Below are 18,466 nucleotides of genomic sequence, written 5' to 3'. Positions count from 1 at the left end.
GCTAGGCTACATAACAAGTCTGAGACCAGCCTGAGCTACATAAGATATACATTTTAATTTCAGCCCCATAATTTTTTAACTATCTGTATGTAGTCTGAAATAATATAATTCACTTTGAAGTACTGAAACTCAATATTTTTCATGAAATTAAGTCTAAATATCTTGCTTCTGGTTGGTTCTTCATATTTTCTTTTCAATAACTGCTACTGTCATCTTCTGGCCAAGACTTTCAGATAGATAGATAGATAGATAGATAGATAGATAGATAGATAGATAGATAGATAGATAGATAGATAGACAGGTAGACAGACAGACAGATAAATATACATCATCAGAATGGTACATGTTGAAAGAATCAAAAAGACACCTTGAATCTGGAACCTTTTCTATAGATTGTCAATTATTTACATTTTCCTAAGAGGTGTGTTATAATAGTTGGTCTGATAAATTTTCAAGACAAGTAGTTTATCAACAGTGGAACATGCAGATGGTCCAAACAATCTACATAGAAAATGTGTGTCAATTTTTTAAGGAGTCAGGCTAGCTAGAGGAACTTGGGGGAACACGTGAATTTAATATTTATACAAGCTTTTCATTAGTGGACAAAAGAGGGGTTTACTTCATGTTGTGGGCAAAAGGGGATTCCACTTCATGTTATGGAAGGCAACCTATGCACTTTAGAAAGACAACTGGGACATAGGCAATATCTAAGGTCAAAGCTGTGGCCATTGTGTGAGTGTGAGTGGGACTGGGTCCCTAAAGGCGATGGAACATGCTGCATTGCACCTGTCCCAGGAGACCAGACCATCATCTTCTCCCAAAAAGCTGTCTCTTGATCTAAGTGTGATGTAGAAACCTTTCCTTTATCTATAAATCAGAGGGTTGAGAGCACATGTTGTCATTAATCACAAAAACTCTAAAAAAATAAATAAATAAAAAAGAAAAATGCTGGTCTAAAACACTCAGAGCAAAAGAATCCTGAAAATAAGACAGAAGGAAAGTGAAAAGGCCCACTAGCAAGCCTCAGATATCAGTTCTGCTAGGGAGTTGTGTGCAGCCTCATAAATACTGCAGACTTAATTGGAAATTAACATATCTCAAATATTTAATTATTGAATTGTGTCAAATCCACTTGATGCCAGGAATTAGTATTCTGAACCAGACAGCACCATTTATGTTACAGATAAAATATTTTTTTCAGTTTATCATTACTTGGAAGTAGTGATAAAACCTGATTTAGTCAGTAAGGCCCTTTCTTACTACCTCCAATTGTCTAAAGCCACCATCTACCAATCAACTCTTCTTTTCAGAGTTCTCACAAAGTATTGATGATTTTAACTACCCTACCTGTAAGCCCTGGGATACCATTGTCTTTAGTACCTCTTTGGTTACTTCTATTTCTTGCATTATTTTGCTACTCCAAGTATTCCTTGTTGTCACTTACTCAGAGTTATTACTTAAATAAATGGTCTCCAAAGGCTCATGTGTTGAAACTTGGTTATCAGACTGTGGCATTTATTGGGGGCAGGGGACCACTAAATGGCTAAGCCTAGTGGGAGGAATAATACCCCAGCCCAGTCCTGTCTCTTTCTGTTTACTAGCTGCCATGAACTGAACAGCTTTCTCCACCACAACCCAACCACAGTATACTGTCTTACTGCAGGCCTAAATGTGACAGAACCAATCAGCCATGTACTAAAATGTCTGAAATCATAAATCAGGAGGAAAAACAACTTCCAGGTATTTTAACATGGAAGCACAAAGTTGACTACCATGTTCATTTTCATGACCTTAATATCTCTGCAGGAAACATCACACCCTCATTTTGAGCCTTAATCTTTCTTGTATCCATCTTCACTAGAATTTCTGTTTCTCTTCCATAAAGCATTCTGTCTTGCTAAATTGCACCCTTCTAGACTTGGTACTTCTTCCCTTTGCTTATTTATTACAGCATATATAATTGTTCTGGGGAAGCACCCTTTCCAAATGAGTTCTTATTTGTGTATTACCACTATATTGCAGCCCTAGTCTTTGTTGCTACACACTGGACAGTGGTGACATTTGGTTTAAAACCTATTGCCTCAGGGCTGGAAAGATAGCTCCTGGGTTAAGAGTGTTTGTTGCTCTGGCAGTGGACTCACAATGAACAATTCAAGGCCTCCTATAACTCCAGCTCCAGGAGATCCCACACCCTCTTCCAGCGTCCATAGGTACCTGCACTCATGTGCACAAACCCACATGCGTGCAAGCATGTGTGCTCACACACGAGCACACACACACACAATTAAAAGTAAAATAAGACAAACAAAATCATATTGTCTCCATTATTACTATAGCCATTCAGTGGACTATCAATGCATGAATGGACAAAGAATATGTGATATATATCTCATATAAAAATATGATTGTGAGTTTCATTCCATCATAAAAATGAAATTATGTTATCTGCATGAAAATTGACACTAATGGTGGCCATCATACTAAGCAGAAAGAAAGAAAGAGAGAGAGAGAGAGAGAGAGAGAGAGAGAGAGAAAGAAAGAGCTAGATTGAGGAAGACAAATATTGCCTTTTTTCTCTTATATGTGAAGCTTTTGTACACATACACATATATGGACACACATAGACGTACACACAACATGACAGGCAAAGGGGAGCTAAGAAAAAGGAATGTGTGTAGTGGGAAAACAGAAGAAAAGAGAGGGTATAGATCAAATTACATAGTACACAGGAATGAAAATATCTTAATAAAATCTATACTATTTATATTTTTGGTTGTGAGCCTACTATCAGAACTTACATGGTGATATGTTTAGGTAATACTGTGTTTAATCTAAAAGTACATGTGAATCTGAAGCAGTAAAATAGTTTTAGTTATAGCTTTATATAAATCTTTAAAGAAAAATCTATCACTATTTATAAAGAACATACATTAATAAACTTTATTTTTAAAAAAATGTAAAACCCCCTCTTTTTCAGCCATGCTTGCCTGTTCTGTGTTCCAAGCACACGTGAAATACCCTAAGGGCGCTGCAGACATGCATTCTGTGGACTTCTCTGAGTAGCATGGCTATATTAAGAGCATCATAAAGAACATCATTCATGACCCTGGTCATGGCGCTCCCCTCTTGAAAGTGGTCTTTCATAATCCCTACCTATTTAAGAAGCAGACAGAATTGTTCATCACTACAGAGAGAATCCACACTGGGCAGTTGTGTACTGCAGCAAGAAGGCCAAGATGAATATTGGCAATGTTTTGCCTGTGAGCACCATGCGTGAAGGTAGGTACTACTATCATGTGTTGTCTGGAGGAGAAGCCTGGGGACAAGGGCAAGCTGGCATGACCCTCCCTAAACTATGCCATAGTCATCTCTCACAACCTGGAGACCAAGGAGACCGGAGTAAAGCTGCCTTTGGCATCCAAGAAGGTCATTTCCTTGGCCAGCAGAGCTCTTCTGGGTATAGTGGTTGATGGGGGCAGAAATGACAACCCAACTTAAAGGCTGGCCGGGCCTACCACAAGTACAAGGCAAAGAGGAACTGCGGGCCACGTGTACGGGCTATGGCCATAAATCCTGTGGAGCATCCACTTGGAAGTGGTAACCACCTCAGTGGCAAATTCTCCACTACACAAAGAGATGCCCCTGCTGTGCACAAAGTGAGTCCCATTGCTGCCCATCAGACTGGGAGACTACATGAAAACAGAACTGTACAGGAGAAGGAGAAATAGAACTCAGACACTAATAAAGTATGTCCTTTGGCTGAATGAAAGAAAGGAAAGGAAAGAAGGAAGGAAGCAGGACCTTACTATCTTCAATTTTCCTCCCTCCCATACATCAGTGAAATTAAATCAAATCTATTTAACTATCCCCTTCTCCAGGCCCACAAACTGCTTTCCCAAGAAAGGCACACATTGCTGATTGGCTGTCATATCCTCAGAACTAAGACTATGGTTAGCGAGCAAACCCAGGATCTTTGTATTCTAAGCAACGACGCAAAGATAGAACAGAAGGGAGTAAAGAAACTAAGAAAGAAGAAAAAGTAACCTTTGAACACACATAAATATTCTACAGTAAAGCAGAAATTCTATCCTAGATCCAAAACAATGCGTTAGCTGTCAGTCTGCTTGGCCCCAGCAGCACAGCTCAGTGAGTGGCACGCAGCTGAGCGCCAGTCTCAGAAACTTGATGAGACAGCTGCAGACCAGCATCTCAGTGCTGCATTCCTGTTTGTGCACCAGGCACCAGAAAGAATAGCTGTCTCTATTATAGCTAGTCCTCATACCATCCTGATGAGTATTACAGTCCTCACAGTTGAGGATGCTAGGGTTTTGAGAGCTCAGCTAGTGACACGAACTCTTCTCCTATGTGGCTATCTTTCAAAATAATTAAGAGTGAGAAAAATGTGCTTCCTTGACTTCTTTCACTGTGAGAGTTAAGAGAAAATTATACATAGAATGTGGTTTGAGTGGTCCTGCTGTCAGGGCAGCTACCCATGCCAGTGGAGTGCTTCCTCCTAGTTCTATGGATATGGATGTAATCAAAGCTCTCAGTCGATTTTTGTTTTGTTTCTGTTTTTGTTTTCTGAGCTCAATTTATAGTGTGAACATTAATGATAATTCAAACTGTAGCCTATCTCCACCTTTAAGCCATCAGCAATAAAATTATTATATCTTCCCAGGACTGCAAAGGAAAATTCTGTATTGAATTAATTGCCTACACCTGGCCATTCCTGCCTTCTTTTTAGCTGTTTGATTATCAACGCCGGAGCTTCAGAATGTCTGCCTCTTCAGCAACAAATCTGAACTAATTCGTTAGCTTGCATTCTGAAGATTAAACATGGAAGCATTATCAGGGTTCAAATTCAAGTTGGCATTCTAGGCCAAGGCTCATCTCAGGGCAGATTGCGGACATGTCTAGAAGATAGTAACAATCACTGATCGCTAACATTTACTGAGACAAGACTGACTTTTAATGTTAACATCACCCAGGTCTGTGTTCCTGGGTCAGCTGTTTACCCTCTCTACATCCCAACTGTCTTAAGAATGTTTTAGGAAAAGTATAATAGCTATAAATTATTTACAACAGGATATGATAAATAACCAACAAATGACATTTATTTGGCAGTAATTCCACTTACAATAAAAATAAATATAACAATAAACTCTCCCCTAGTTTCAGATCAACATTGAAATGTTAGTGATTTCTACAGCAGCCCAATCTATTATGCCTTATCTATCAGGTATCTTATGATCACAAAAGTTTAAGTTTCTGGAACATTTAAAATACAGTTTTTATCTTTATTTTTTGTTGTTGTTTGTTATCATTTGTTTATGCCTTTTTCTATACAACATCTTGGTACTGAGGCCTCTAGGGATTTAGTGATGACTAGACTCAGGAATCCCACTTGGTCTTCATTATGCTTGGAGCTCCACCATAGGGAAGGATGAGGCAGAGAGTCAAGCTGAGCAGGAAACAATAAATCAGGCTTTTACCAGGCCAACAACTAGGACACTTAGAGAGAATTTAAGAGGTACCAACAAACACTGCTGTGGAGAGGCCAAAGAGCTTAAAGCTTCTTTTTCATCTCATCTCAAGAGCTAAGTGGAAGGTCAAAGCCTCAGCTCTTACAAGTGATGAGAGTGTGCGTGCTGACCTTGCGCTGAGTCACAGTTGGATGAAGCCTGCATGTCTCTACCCTGTGAATTCATAGCTAAATGAGGCCTGTGCACCTCTACCCACATCCTGCTGACTTCAGAATGTTTAACAACAGTGTGATGCCAATGAATTGTTGCCTTTTCCCCCATTGCCTGAAAGGATTTTTAAAGTACTCAAAGGCAATCTTTCCTTTTTTTTTTTTTCATAGTTCTTCTTATCAAAAGGCAAAGTCTCTGAATTGATAAGCACATAGGTGGTGCTGTTGAACCTGGAAAATTCTCTCCTTGAAACAATTGTGCACCATCTCAAGCTCTTAGACTCTTTGTGCTTCAGGTTCTTCTGCATAGATCCCACAGCATTGAGGGAAGGGGGTTAATAAAGACATCAGTTTAATGCTGAATTTTCTAAAATCTCTCACTCTCTGTCCAAATGTGGGTCTCTTTACTAATTAACATCTACTGCAAGAGGAAGCTTCTCTGATGAGGGTTGAGTGATACACTGATCTATGGATATAGCAATGTGTCATTTGGAGTCAGATACCTGTGTAAGATCTACACAAGTTTAAGACTGACAAAAATTCTAGCATGAGGGAGGGAGGGTGGGCACAGGTAAGAAGCTACTTCCAGTTGATCCCTTTTGGGAGAAGGAAAAGAAGAGAATTTTCTTCAATGGAGGAGTAGTTGGCCAGCACAAATCTGACTTTACACCCCCCACTCCTTTCCTTGGTTTTGGAGTTGTTATTGTTGTACTTAGAGAGAGAGAGAGAGAGAGAGAGAGAGAGAGAGAGAGAGAACATAAAGTTTGGTGAAGAGGGGAGAGGGCTATATCTGGGAGTATTCAAGAAAGAGGAAATATGTAATCAAAGCATATTGTATGAAAATGTTTTTAGCCGGGCGGTGGTAGCGCATGCCTTTAATCCCAGCACTCGGGAGGCAGAGGCAGGAGGATCTCTGTGAGTTCGAGGCCAGCCTGGTCTCCAAAGTGAGTTCCAGGAAAGGCGCAAAGCTGCACAGAGAAACCCTGTCTCAAAAAACCAAAAAAAAAAGGAAAAGAAAATGTTTTTTAAAATAAAAAAGCAAAGAACAGAGTTTTAAAATAAAAAAGCAAAGAACAGAGTCTATGACAAATATAAAATTAAGGCCCTCTTGCTTTTATATTAATTTATTATTATTATTATTATTATTATTATTATTATTACTGAGCAGGAGGTGTATATGTGGTACTCTGAGGAAACCTTTGTCAAGCTCATTCTCTCCTTTTACCTTTAATGAGGAAACCTTTGTCAAGCTCATTCTCTCCTTTTGCCTTTAAGTGAGCTGCAGGGCTCAAACTTAGGCCATCAGGCTTGTGCCACAAGAACAGAACTTAGGTTGTCAGGCTTACAGGACAAATGCTTTATGTGCTGAGGCATCTCATCAGCCCTATGTCATTCTTTTTTAACATAGGACAGAAAATATTTTATCAATATGTACGAAATTATTTGATAATATATTAGAAAAATAAATGAACATGATGATATGAAAAGTTAATAAATGTCAACAAAAAATGACATAGAAAAGCAGTTCTTTCCTTCCCCTACATTCAGGTCTCCCTAGTCCTGCAACCACTGGCCTTAGAACTCTTCTTCTGAGACTGTCTCCTCTCCTTTGGCAAACCCCGACCTGCTTCCTACCAAGGACCCTGTAGCAACTACAATGGGCCTAGACTAAGTAAGCTAAACTATATTCTTCCTTCTTCCTCTATTCCAGGTTCCCTATTCTTGCAAACACTATCATCTACATCAGACAATTCTCTCATACTTCCTCCATCTTTTGAAGACTCACAGTACCCCAGCTCTGCTTCCTACTAAGGACCTTGTGGAAAATACATGTGGTACAGAACCAAGCAGGTCAAGCTGTGTTCTCATTCCCCTCCTCTTTCAATCCAGTTGTCCACACCACATCCAACTTCCAGACTGCTTTAATTCCACATCCTGTGCCTAGCTACAATGCAGCAAATGCTCTGAACCCTTGTTTACCTGCACCTTCCTCCCATCTCCAGACTTAATGATAGTTGCTCATTGATTGCATAAGCTCTATTTGATCAGTCCTGTCTGCACTTTTCTCCAGGCCCCAGGCTCACTCTAATCCTATTCCCTGTAAACCAGCACAGCCTAATCAGCCCTCCTGACCCTAGACTACCCCTATCACATCAAACACCCAGGTCTAGCTTTGAGGACACAACATATGCTGTGGTGTAGTCTAGTAACTTTGTTGAACCAAGGTCACATACACCCTCCTAGTGTCCAGACCTATCTATGATTATACATCTGTGTAAGGTTCAATTGTAATTCCCTGGAACCACATCTGCCCAAATGATCCCTCAAACCTAGGCCTTGCTGATACATCATGAGTGCTGTTCTATTCCCAAGTCAGTCTAGAAACACATATGAGACACACCAACAACAAAATAAGTCTACATGGCCAGGTCACATTTAAAAAAAAAAAAAAAACATACAATATAAAAGGACAAGACAGCATACCTCCCCCAAAGTCTAATGTTCTATAGAAATGTTCTCCAATGAGAGTACCCTGTATCAATCCCAGGACACAGAAAAATTAAAAGAAAAAACAGATATTTCATGAAAGAATTCAAGGACTTTCACGAAGACACAATGAAACAGATCAATACAATTAAATGATGAACTTAAAGAGAATAAATGCCTGAGGGATGCCCAAGAAAACAAAAGCATAGACTGAGTGAAATGCCAAATACAACCTAGGATTATAAAATCAAATTCAGTGCAAAGAACATTGAAGACAACTTAAACTGAAATGAAGATGGAAATGAAAAACTCAATAACCCAATTTAAAAACTCAGGAGCAGGAGAAGCTTACCAGCAGAATGGATCAAGCAAAAGATAGAATATTAGGAATATTAGGGCTCAAAGATGAGACTGAGGTTTTAGACCACACAAAATCAATGATTATAAAAATTTAACAAATAAACAGAAAAGAAATGTTCAGGAACTGGGGAATATCATAAAATGACCAAATCTTCAAATTATAGGCACAGATGAAAAAGAAGGATCCTAGGTCAATGGAAAGGCTACATCATCAAGAAGCTCATAGAAGAAAACTTTCCAAAACTAAGGAAAGGCACCCATACAGATACAAGCAACACACAGAACAACAAATAGAGAAGACCAGAAAAGAAACACCCATGGTTTATCATAGTTAAAATAAGAAATATACATAGTTAAAAAAAAGAAAGGATATTAAAAGCTACAAGAGAAAAAAAACATAAGCAACATAAAAAGGAAAACCCATCATAATAACAACTGATTTCTCAATGGGGATTTTTAAGCCTGTAGAATCTGGATCAATGTTCTAATAGTTCTCAAAGAACACAGATGCCAACCTAGAACAATGTATTCCAAAAACTATCTGTCATATATGACAGAGAAAGAAAAACTGTCCATAATACGACAAGCTAAAAGAAATCATGTATATCCAAATAAGCCCCACAGAAGTGATACTTCATATTGAAGGGTTAGAATAAGCATAGCCATGAGACTGTAGAAAGAAAACAAGTGTTGTTAAAATTACTGAAACACTGCCGGGCGGTGGTGGCGCATGCCTTTAATCCCAGCACTCGGGAGGCAGAGCCAGGCAGATCGCTGTGAGTTCAAGGCCAGCCTGGGCTACCAAGTGAGCTCCAGGAAAGGCGCAAAACTACACAGAGAAGTCCTGTCTCAAAAAACCAAAAAAAAAAAAAAAAATACTGAAACACAAAGTACAACTGAGAACACAAACAGCAAAAAGAAAAGCAATAAAATAACTGTAATCAACATGCACTTTTCAATAATAATTTTAAATATTAATGTCTTCAACACTCAAACAAAAGACACAAGCTAGTTTACTGGATTAAGAAACAAAACCTACCTTTGTTTTCTATAAGAAACTCAACTTTACATACATACACCTTAAAGAAAAAAGATGTGGAAAAAGTACTTCAAGAAAGTATGAACTCAGAGCAAACATGTCATCCCAATATTTTAAAAAATGTATTAGTTTCCAAGCAAAAACAAATCAAAAAGAAAAAGGACATTTCACTTTAATTGAGAATGAATAATCAAAATACCTTACCATCTTAAACACACACACACACACACACACACACACACACACACACACACACACATCTATATATACCAAGCTTTGCAATACTCAATTTCATATAACACAAACTTCTGGAATTAAAGACACAAGTTAACACTAAACACATTAATAGTAAGTTATTTCAGCACTGTACTTTCTCTAAAAGATAGGTTATCTAGACAAAAATAAACAAAGAACCATCGGGATTAAATTACATCATGTATCAAATGGACCTGACATGTATCTACAGAATATTCTACTCAAATCTCAGAGAATGTATGCTCTACTCAAAAGCCCATGGAAGGGTCTCTAAAATAGACCTCACTGTGGAACACATACACACACATACACACACACACACACACACACACACACACACACAGACACACACACACACACACACACAAAACTTAACAAATGCAATAAAACTTAAAATCAGGAGCAAACAAATCTCTGCTAAGTACACAAACTCATGAAGATTAAACAACTTATTATTGAATGACAAATGGGTGAGAAAAGAAATCAAGACAGAAGCAAACGAGTTCTGGAACTAAATAAAAATGAAAGCACAACACAGCAGAACATCCGTGCACATTAAAAGCATTCCTATGAAAGAAATTTATAGCTTTAAGTGCCTACATTAAAAAATCAGAAAGAGCACAAATAAATGACTTAATGATGCAACTCAAGAATTTAGAAAAACAAGAATAAAACAAACCCAAATCTAGTAGATGGCAAGAAATAATAAAAATCAGACCAAAAAAATTAATGAAATAGAAACACAGAAGATAATACTGAGAATTGAATAATCCAATATGCCTGTTTTTTGAGAAAATAAACAAGATCCACAAACCCACAGCCCATTTACTGAAAAGGAAAACAGAGATGGACCAAATTAAGAGATTCAAAAAGGAAGAGAGATATGTTAAAAGCACCAAAGAAACTCAGAGTGTTATAGTGAAGTAGTTTAAAAACCTTCATTCCATTATGTTGAAAATCTTAAAGAAATGGTCAGGTTTCTAGATTCATCCAAACCATCAAAAGTAAACCAAAGGGAGACCAAAACCCCATAAAAATAGACCAATAAAAATAGGGAGGTTAAAACACTAATAAAAAGCTTTGCAAACACAGGCCATGACTAGAAGGATTCATACCAGAATGCTACCAGACTTTCAAGAAACTATAGCTAACACACACACACACACACACACACACACACACACACACACAGAGAGAGAGAGAGAGAGAGAGAGAGAGAGAGAGAGAGAACTTCAAAACTACTCCATTGAAATGAAGTAAAGACATCAGAAAAAGAAAACTAAAGACCAATATCCTTGATGAATAGAGACATAAAAATATTCAGTAAAATACCTGATACATATAAAGAGACTATCTACCATAATCAAGTTGGCTTTATCCCTGACATGCAGGATAGTTCAACATATTTAGGTCAATCGATATAATAAATCATATAATTGGACTTAAAGACAATAACCACATGATCACCTCAATAGATTAAGAAAAACCCTTGACAAAATCCAACATGCTTTCATGATCAAAGTCCTAGAGATAGAAAAACCGAAGTAAACATGACTCAATATAATAACAGCTATATATGAGAGACCCAAAGACAACATCATCCTAAACTTATTTGGAACCATAGAAGATCCCATATAGCCTGAGCAAAAGAAAAGAAAATGCTGAAAGGATTACTATTTCAGATTTCAAGATACATTACAGAGCCACAGTAATAAGAACAGTATGCTACTGTCACAAAAAACAGACATGTAGACTAGCAGAATAAAACAGAAGACACAACATATGAACTTGTAACCATAGCCATCTGATATTTAACAAATATTTCAAAAACATCCACTGGAAAAAATATAAAACCATCAACAAATGGTGCTAGAAAACAATATGTCCACATGTAGAAAAATAAAATTAGTATCTACCACCTAGCAAGAATATTAACCCCAAATGGATCAAAAATTTCAGTGTGAAAGTTAAAAATCTTTAACAGATAGAAAACATGGGCAGTCTCATTTATTACTTATTGCACTCAGTGTCTGTGCTAATGGTGTTATATTTAGGAAGTGGTCTCCTGTGCCAATGCATTCAAGGCTACTTCCTACTTTCTCTTCTATCAGGTTCGGTATAACAGGATTTATGATGGGGTTTTTGTTCCACTTGAGTTTTGTACATGGCAATATATATGGATCTATTTGTAATCTTCTGCATGTTGACATCTAGGTATGCAAGCATCATTTGTTGAAGATGCTTTCTTTTTTCCATTATACAGTTTTAGCTTCTTTGTCAAAAATCAGGTGTTCATTGGTGTGTGGATTAATGTAAAGGTCTTCAATTCGATTCCATTGGTCGACATGTCAGGTTTTATGTCAATACCAATGTGACCTCCTGAAACTGAGAAGTGTCTGTAAAGCAAAATACATGCTAAATAATACAAAATGACAGCCTACAGCATGGGACAAGATCTTCACCAACCCCACATCTGACAGAAGGCTGATCTCCAAAATATATAAAGAATTCAAGAAACTAGACATCAAAATACCAACAATCCAATTAAAAAATGGGCTGCAAAGCTAAACAGAGAATTCTCAACAGAAGAATCTCAAATGGCCAAAAGATATTTAAGAAATGGTTCAGCAACCTTAATCATCAAGGAAATGCAAATCAAAATGACTCTGAGATACCATCTTACACCTGTCATAATGGCTAAGATCAAAAACAATGATGACAGTTTATGCTGGAGAGGATATGGAGCAAGGGGAACACTCCTCCACTGTTGGTGGGAGTGCAAACTTGTACAGCCACTTTGGAAATCAGTATGGTAGTTTTTCAGAAAATTGGGACTCAGTCTACCTCAAGACCCAATGATATCACTCTTGGGCATATACCCAAGGAATGCTTAATTATACCACAAGGACACTTGCTCAGCTATGTTCATAGCAGCATTATTTGTAATAGCCAGAACCTGGAAACAACCTAGATGCCCTTCAACCGAAGAATGGATAAAGAAAATGTGGTACATATACACTACTCAGCAGTAAAAAGTAATGACATCATGTGGTTTGCAGGCAAATGGATGGGACTAGAAAATACCATCCTGAGTAAGGTAACCCAGACTCAGAAGGACAAACATGGTATGTACTTACTCATAAGTGGATACTAGATATAAAGCAAAGGATAACCAGACTACAACCCACAGCTCCAGAGAAGCTAGCTAACAAGGAGGACCCTAAGAGGGACACATGGTTTGCCCTGGGAAGGGGAAAGAAATGAGAGCTCCATGAGTAAATTGGGAGCAATGGGGGGACAATTGAGGGTAGGGGATGGGGGGTGAGAACATGAGGGAATGGGATGGTCAAGCTGAAACAGTGATGAAGTGGGAGAACAATGATAGAGATACCATGATAAAGGGAAACATCATGGGGATAGGGAGAAACCTGGTACTAGAGAAGTTCTCAGGGTCTCACAAGGATGACCCCAGCTTAGACTACTAACAATAGTGGAAAGGGTGCCTGAACTGGCTTACCCCAGTAATCACATCATTGAATACCCTAACTGTCATCATAGAGCCTTCATCCAGTAAACTGATGGGAGCAGATGCAGAGATCCAGAGCCAAGCACCAGTCTGAGCTCTAGCAGTCCAGTCAAAGAGAGAGAAGAGGGATTCTATGAGCAAGGGACATCCAGATCATGATGGGGAAACCTACAGAGACAACCAAACCATGCTAATGAGAACTCATGAACTTTAGACAACAGCTATGGAGCCTCCATGGGACTGGCCTAGGCCCTCTGCATAAGTAAAACAGTTGTGTAGCTTGACCTGCTTAAAGGGCCTCCAGGCAGTCAGATCAGGATCCATCCCTAGTGCATGAACTGGCTTTTTGGAGCCCATTACCTATGGGGGGAACACCTTATACAGCCTTGATGTTGGGGAAGGGGCATGGCCTGCCTCAACTGAATGTACCAGGCTCTGCTGACTCCCCAAGAGAGGCTTTATCTTGTTGGAGGAGGGAATGGGGAGTGGACTGGAGGAGAAGGTGAGGGGGGAATGGGATGAGAGAAGAGAGGGAGATCTGTGATTGGTATATAAAATGAATTAAAAATTTCTTAATTAAAATATGATCTTTGAAAAACAAACAAAAACCATAGGCAATACCCTATAAGATATAGGTGCAGGAAAGGGCTTTCTGAATAAGACTTGACATACTACAGCTAGCAAATGGAAACAACCGTAATACCCTTCAACTAATGAATGGAAAATAAAAATGTGGTACATATACACAATGGAATGCTATTCAGTTATATAGAAAAAATGAAAACATGAAATTTTCAAGTAAGAGAATGCAATAGAGAAGTTCATATTGAGCAAGTGAACCCAGACCCAGAAAGAAAAGCCACATGTTCTCTTTTATTTGTAGTTTCTAGCTACAAAACTTAAGATGTGAAAATAAAACCTGGAAAAATTACAGCAACCAGGAGAGTAAAGGGTTGGAAGGAGTAAAGAGTAAAGGAAAGCAAAACCATTGGGTTGGAGGGTGCGCTGAAGAGGAAAATACCAAGACAGAGGTGCTGATGAAGGTATAAAATGGGAAGGTGGAGGTCTTTAATTAGGGAAGAGGAATGGAAATCAATAAGAAGGAAAGGGTGGGAGAAATAAATAACACTAAGGGTATTTGAGAAGTCATAAGGAATTGTATAAAATTATATTTACCTAATATTAACTATAATATATATATAAGTGTATGTATATACAAACATATACAGTTTAAATGAAGTTAAGCCACATGAGATAATAAAGCTTCCCACAAGAGCCCTGGACTATCTAAAAACAACTCCAATATCAGGTATGAGAACCCCCCCTATGAATTGTTGCCAGAAGAGCCCAAGAAGCTCCCAAAAGAATATAGAGTATTGCTCTTTCCCCTAGATTGCCTCTTAGATGTTGAAGATAAACCCCTATTGCTGAAGATACCATGTACTTCAGACCTGAAGGAATCAAGGTAGATCTGACCCAAAGCTTCTTCCTTCAGAACTATTTTTCATAATACTATTTATACATATACATAATAAAATATACATCTGAATACTTTGCATTATGAGATGGCTCCAAGACTATGAGGGCTATGAAGTAGAATATTATGGTTTGAATGAGATGATGCCTCAGGAGTCTCAGACATTTGAAAACTTAGTGCTCATTAGTGACACTGGAGAGTTTAGGAGATATGATCTTATTGGAAGAAGTATATCTGTGGAGGTAGGCTTTGAGAGTTTAAAGATTCACATAATTCCCAATTTGCTCTTTGCTTCTTGCTCAGAGTTCAAGATGTGATTTATTAGCCACCATGCTTGATGCTAGCTGCCAAGCTTCCCAGCCATAATAGACTTTTATCTTTCTGGAACCATAAGCCATATAAGCCCATACTTCTATAAATTTTGTTGGTCATAATATTTTACCTCAACAACAGAAAAGTAACTGATACAGCTAGTATATCTGTTTTTAAGACAAGGTCTCATGACCCCAGGCTACCTGGAACTCACAATCATCCTGCCTCATCCTCCTGAATATTAATACTATTCATTTTTCTTCTACCCATGATCCTGATCCTACTGCCAGGGAGCCCCTTAAGCAGATCAAGCTATACAACTGTCTTGCTTATGCAGAGAGCCTAGGCCAGTCCCATGGAGGCTCCATAGCTGTTGGTCTAAAGTTCATGAGTTCTCATTAGCATGGTTTGGTTGTCTCTGTAGGTTTCCCCATCATGATCTGGATGCCCCTTGCCCATAGGATCCCTCTTCTCTCTCTTTGACTGACTCCTGGAGCTCAGTCTGGTGCTTGGCTGTGGATCTCTGCATCTGCTCCCATCAGTTACTGGATAAAGGCTCTATGATGACAGGGTGTTCAATGATGTGATTACTGGGGTAAGCCAGTTCAGGCACCCTTTCCACTATTGCTAGTAGTGTAAGCTGGGGTCATCCTTGTAAATTCCTGGGAACTTAGATTATTATTTTTGTGCTTAAGATTCTGGCTTTTGTGTTGCTTTGAGAGATAATAGCCCCTAGTTCATAAGAAATTGTTATGAGAAATTAAATGAACATATTGTGGGCATTTAAGATAGTATGGAGTACTAGTTAAGTGCATTTTAGTATTAAACATATACAACTAAATTAACATTATGGGGAGAAAATTATTGCCAGGGAAGGGACAGATATTACAATGGGAATTTTAGAAATAAAATTTTGATAGAGAATTGCATTCTTTAGACAAATCTGAATAAACTTAAACCAAACCAGTGAGGCTCTACAAGATCCAGGCTAGAGTCAGCTCAGTAACTATAAACAGGCTTGTGACACTTCTATAACCCACAGAGAAACAGCTGGAATCTGTTGGTCAGTGTTCCTACCATAAACAGAATCATGGGTTTAATATTTCCTGTAATTTCTTCAGACCTTATTTCCTCTTGGGAATTCTTCTCTCTATATTACAATGAATTTTGGTTAAAGTTATCTTCTTTCTCTTTAGCATTCGCTAGCTCTCTCCATCATCTGCATGTTGATTTGCAGGCCACACAAAAGATGGAGTGAGCATATATACAAGGAACCCACAAAGCCTTCTTTCTTGGTGTCATTTAGAACTCCCCATGTAACTTTCCCTTAAACACACTGAGACAAGAGCTTGAGTAGCCAACATGTCTTAAGACTCACACTAGTTGTCAGTACATCAACAATTCTAATTTACACTCACTATCACTCACAGTTCACAAATGAACTGTTTCACAGAGCTTTTAAATGCAGTATGGATCATGTATCACTGGCCTGTCTAGCATTGCTGCATCTGCTTGTGAACTCCAACACCATTCTGCAAATCTGACTCCAGAAGGTTGATAGAGACATATTGTCTTGGTACTGTGACCTGAAAGGTTGCCTACCCATACTAGAAAATAAACTGGTTTAATTGAGACACCCTTATGAAGAGCTACTAATAAAGCATTGTAACGTTACTGGAGAAAATTTATTTAATTAGCAAAAAATGGAAACAACTATAACTTTATTATGTGAAAATAATTTGGGTTTATGCATATTCTTTAGCATTTTTAATGAACCTATACTTTTAAAATTAAAAATAGTACATAATATTTTGTGATCACTTTACCTTTAGCAATCCTATACATAGGTCAAAAAAAGTTACCTATCATATCATTGGAATTGCTTCAAGAATATCGATTGAAGTGAATATAAAAAGGGATAAATAACACTAAAGACCTTTCAAAAATGTTTCATGGAAACCTACTACTATAATCTTCCTAACATACATACACATTTTTTAAAGTTAAAATGAAGCTATTCTTCTGAGAGAAACAATGCCTCTCCTAGACAACAGAGACTAACAAATAAAAAAAGCCCAGTCAGGAATGGTTTCTTTTTTGGAGTGTTGGCTGGTGAGGTTCCATAAAGACTCAATAAGTACAGGCTATTGCCAATGCTCTTGGTTGCTTCCCATAACTTGACAGTAAGGTCCTATTGCTCAACATACCACGTATTTGAATTGTACAACATGAGGAAATTGAGGCTGGCAATAAAAGAAACGTAATCTCTTCTGACTGTCTTTCATAGTGATAGAAGGTGCTATGCAATCTGCTGGCAGGGAAAAGTAATCATCAACTATACTCAGCTGTGAATCAGTAAGATACAATAATAATTGGCCTGGAAAGATATGTCTATGAGTGTAATAATGACATGAATGTCATTGGAGTAACCAACCACTTTCAAGATGAAACCTGTACCTCCCACTATTGTCAGACCAGGAAACTATGGCTACATAGGTCATAGACCTTAAGGAAGAACTTACTATTAATATTTTGCTAAATGAACATATTATCAAACTGACTCCTAATGATTTATTATTATAGCCATATATTAGCATATTTCTCAGCTCCCACCACAAATGCTTCCATTTGCAGCAATGATGACAAATATGGGGAGTCACCATTATTCAATGAACAAAAAATAAATTGCAAATTGCTCAGCTCTAAAAAGACTCACCCTTTCCATGGCTCAGGGATCATTGCAGAAGAGGTAGCAGAAAAAGTCTAAGAACCAGAGGAAGTGAACGACTAACACTATCTTCCTGACATAGCTGGGCAGCTGTACATTAAAACTCACAACAGTTGTGACATCATACACAGGCCAAATCTCAGTTTAGATAGCTGGAAAATAGCCCATTTCTTGGTTTCTGAATATATTAACAAGCTACAGGACCATAAAATAGTATGTTAAAGACATGAGACAAATATAGACCAGTAGGAAGGAAAAGAACCCAGAAACAAATTGACACCTCTGCAGTGAATTTGCCTTAAACAAGAGTACTGTGGACACAAATGGAGAGGAATTTCTACAATAAATGTTTATGAAGACTCTACATTCATATGCAAAAGGAAAAATAAGTTAATTCACACTATATATGAACTCATCACATATCCAGAGTAAAACTTAAAGAAACCATATAAATACTGTAAATAAAGATAAAGACAGTTTTACTTAATAATAATCTGGGCATTAGTAGTTTGAATATAACTTCCAAAGCAAAGGCAACAAAAACAAAGATAGAAAAATGAAGTAACACCCAATTAAAGGGCCTCTGCTAC

The 18,466-nt window shown here is 37.9% G+C and overlaps 1 protein-coding gene and 1 pseudogene across 4 annotated transcripts in view; one reads left to right on the top strand and one right to left on the bottom strand.

The window, feature by feature from the left end:
• Sugct (succinyl-CoA:glutarate-CoA transferase) overlaps positions 1–18,466 on the bottom strand; it is a 737,591-nt gene that overhangs the window by 375,935 nt on the left and 343,190 nt on the right. The gene's annotated exons all lie outside the window — the stretch shown is intronic.
• LOC114685598 lies at positions 2,980–3,731 on the top strand (annotated as a pseudogene).

The sequence above is a fragment of the Peromyscus leucopus genome, chromosome 5, assembly GCF_004664715.2.
Source record: "Peromyscus leucopus breed LL Stock chromosome 5, UCI_PerLeu_2.1, whole genome shotgun sequence".
Lineage (NCBI taxonomy): Eukaryota > Metazoa > Chordata > Mammalia > Rodentia > Cricetidae > Peromyscus > Peromyscus leucopus.
This window is presented reverse-complemented; position numbering and strand designations above follow the sequence as displayed.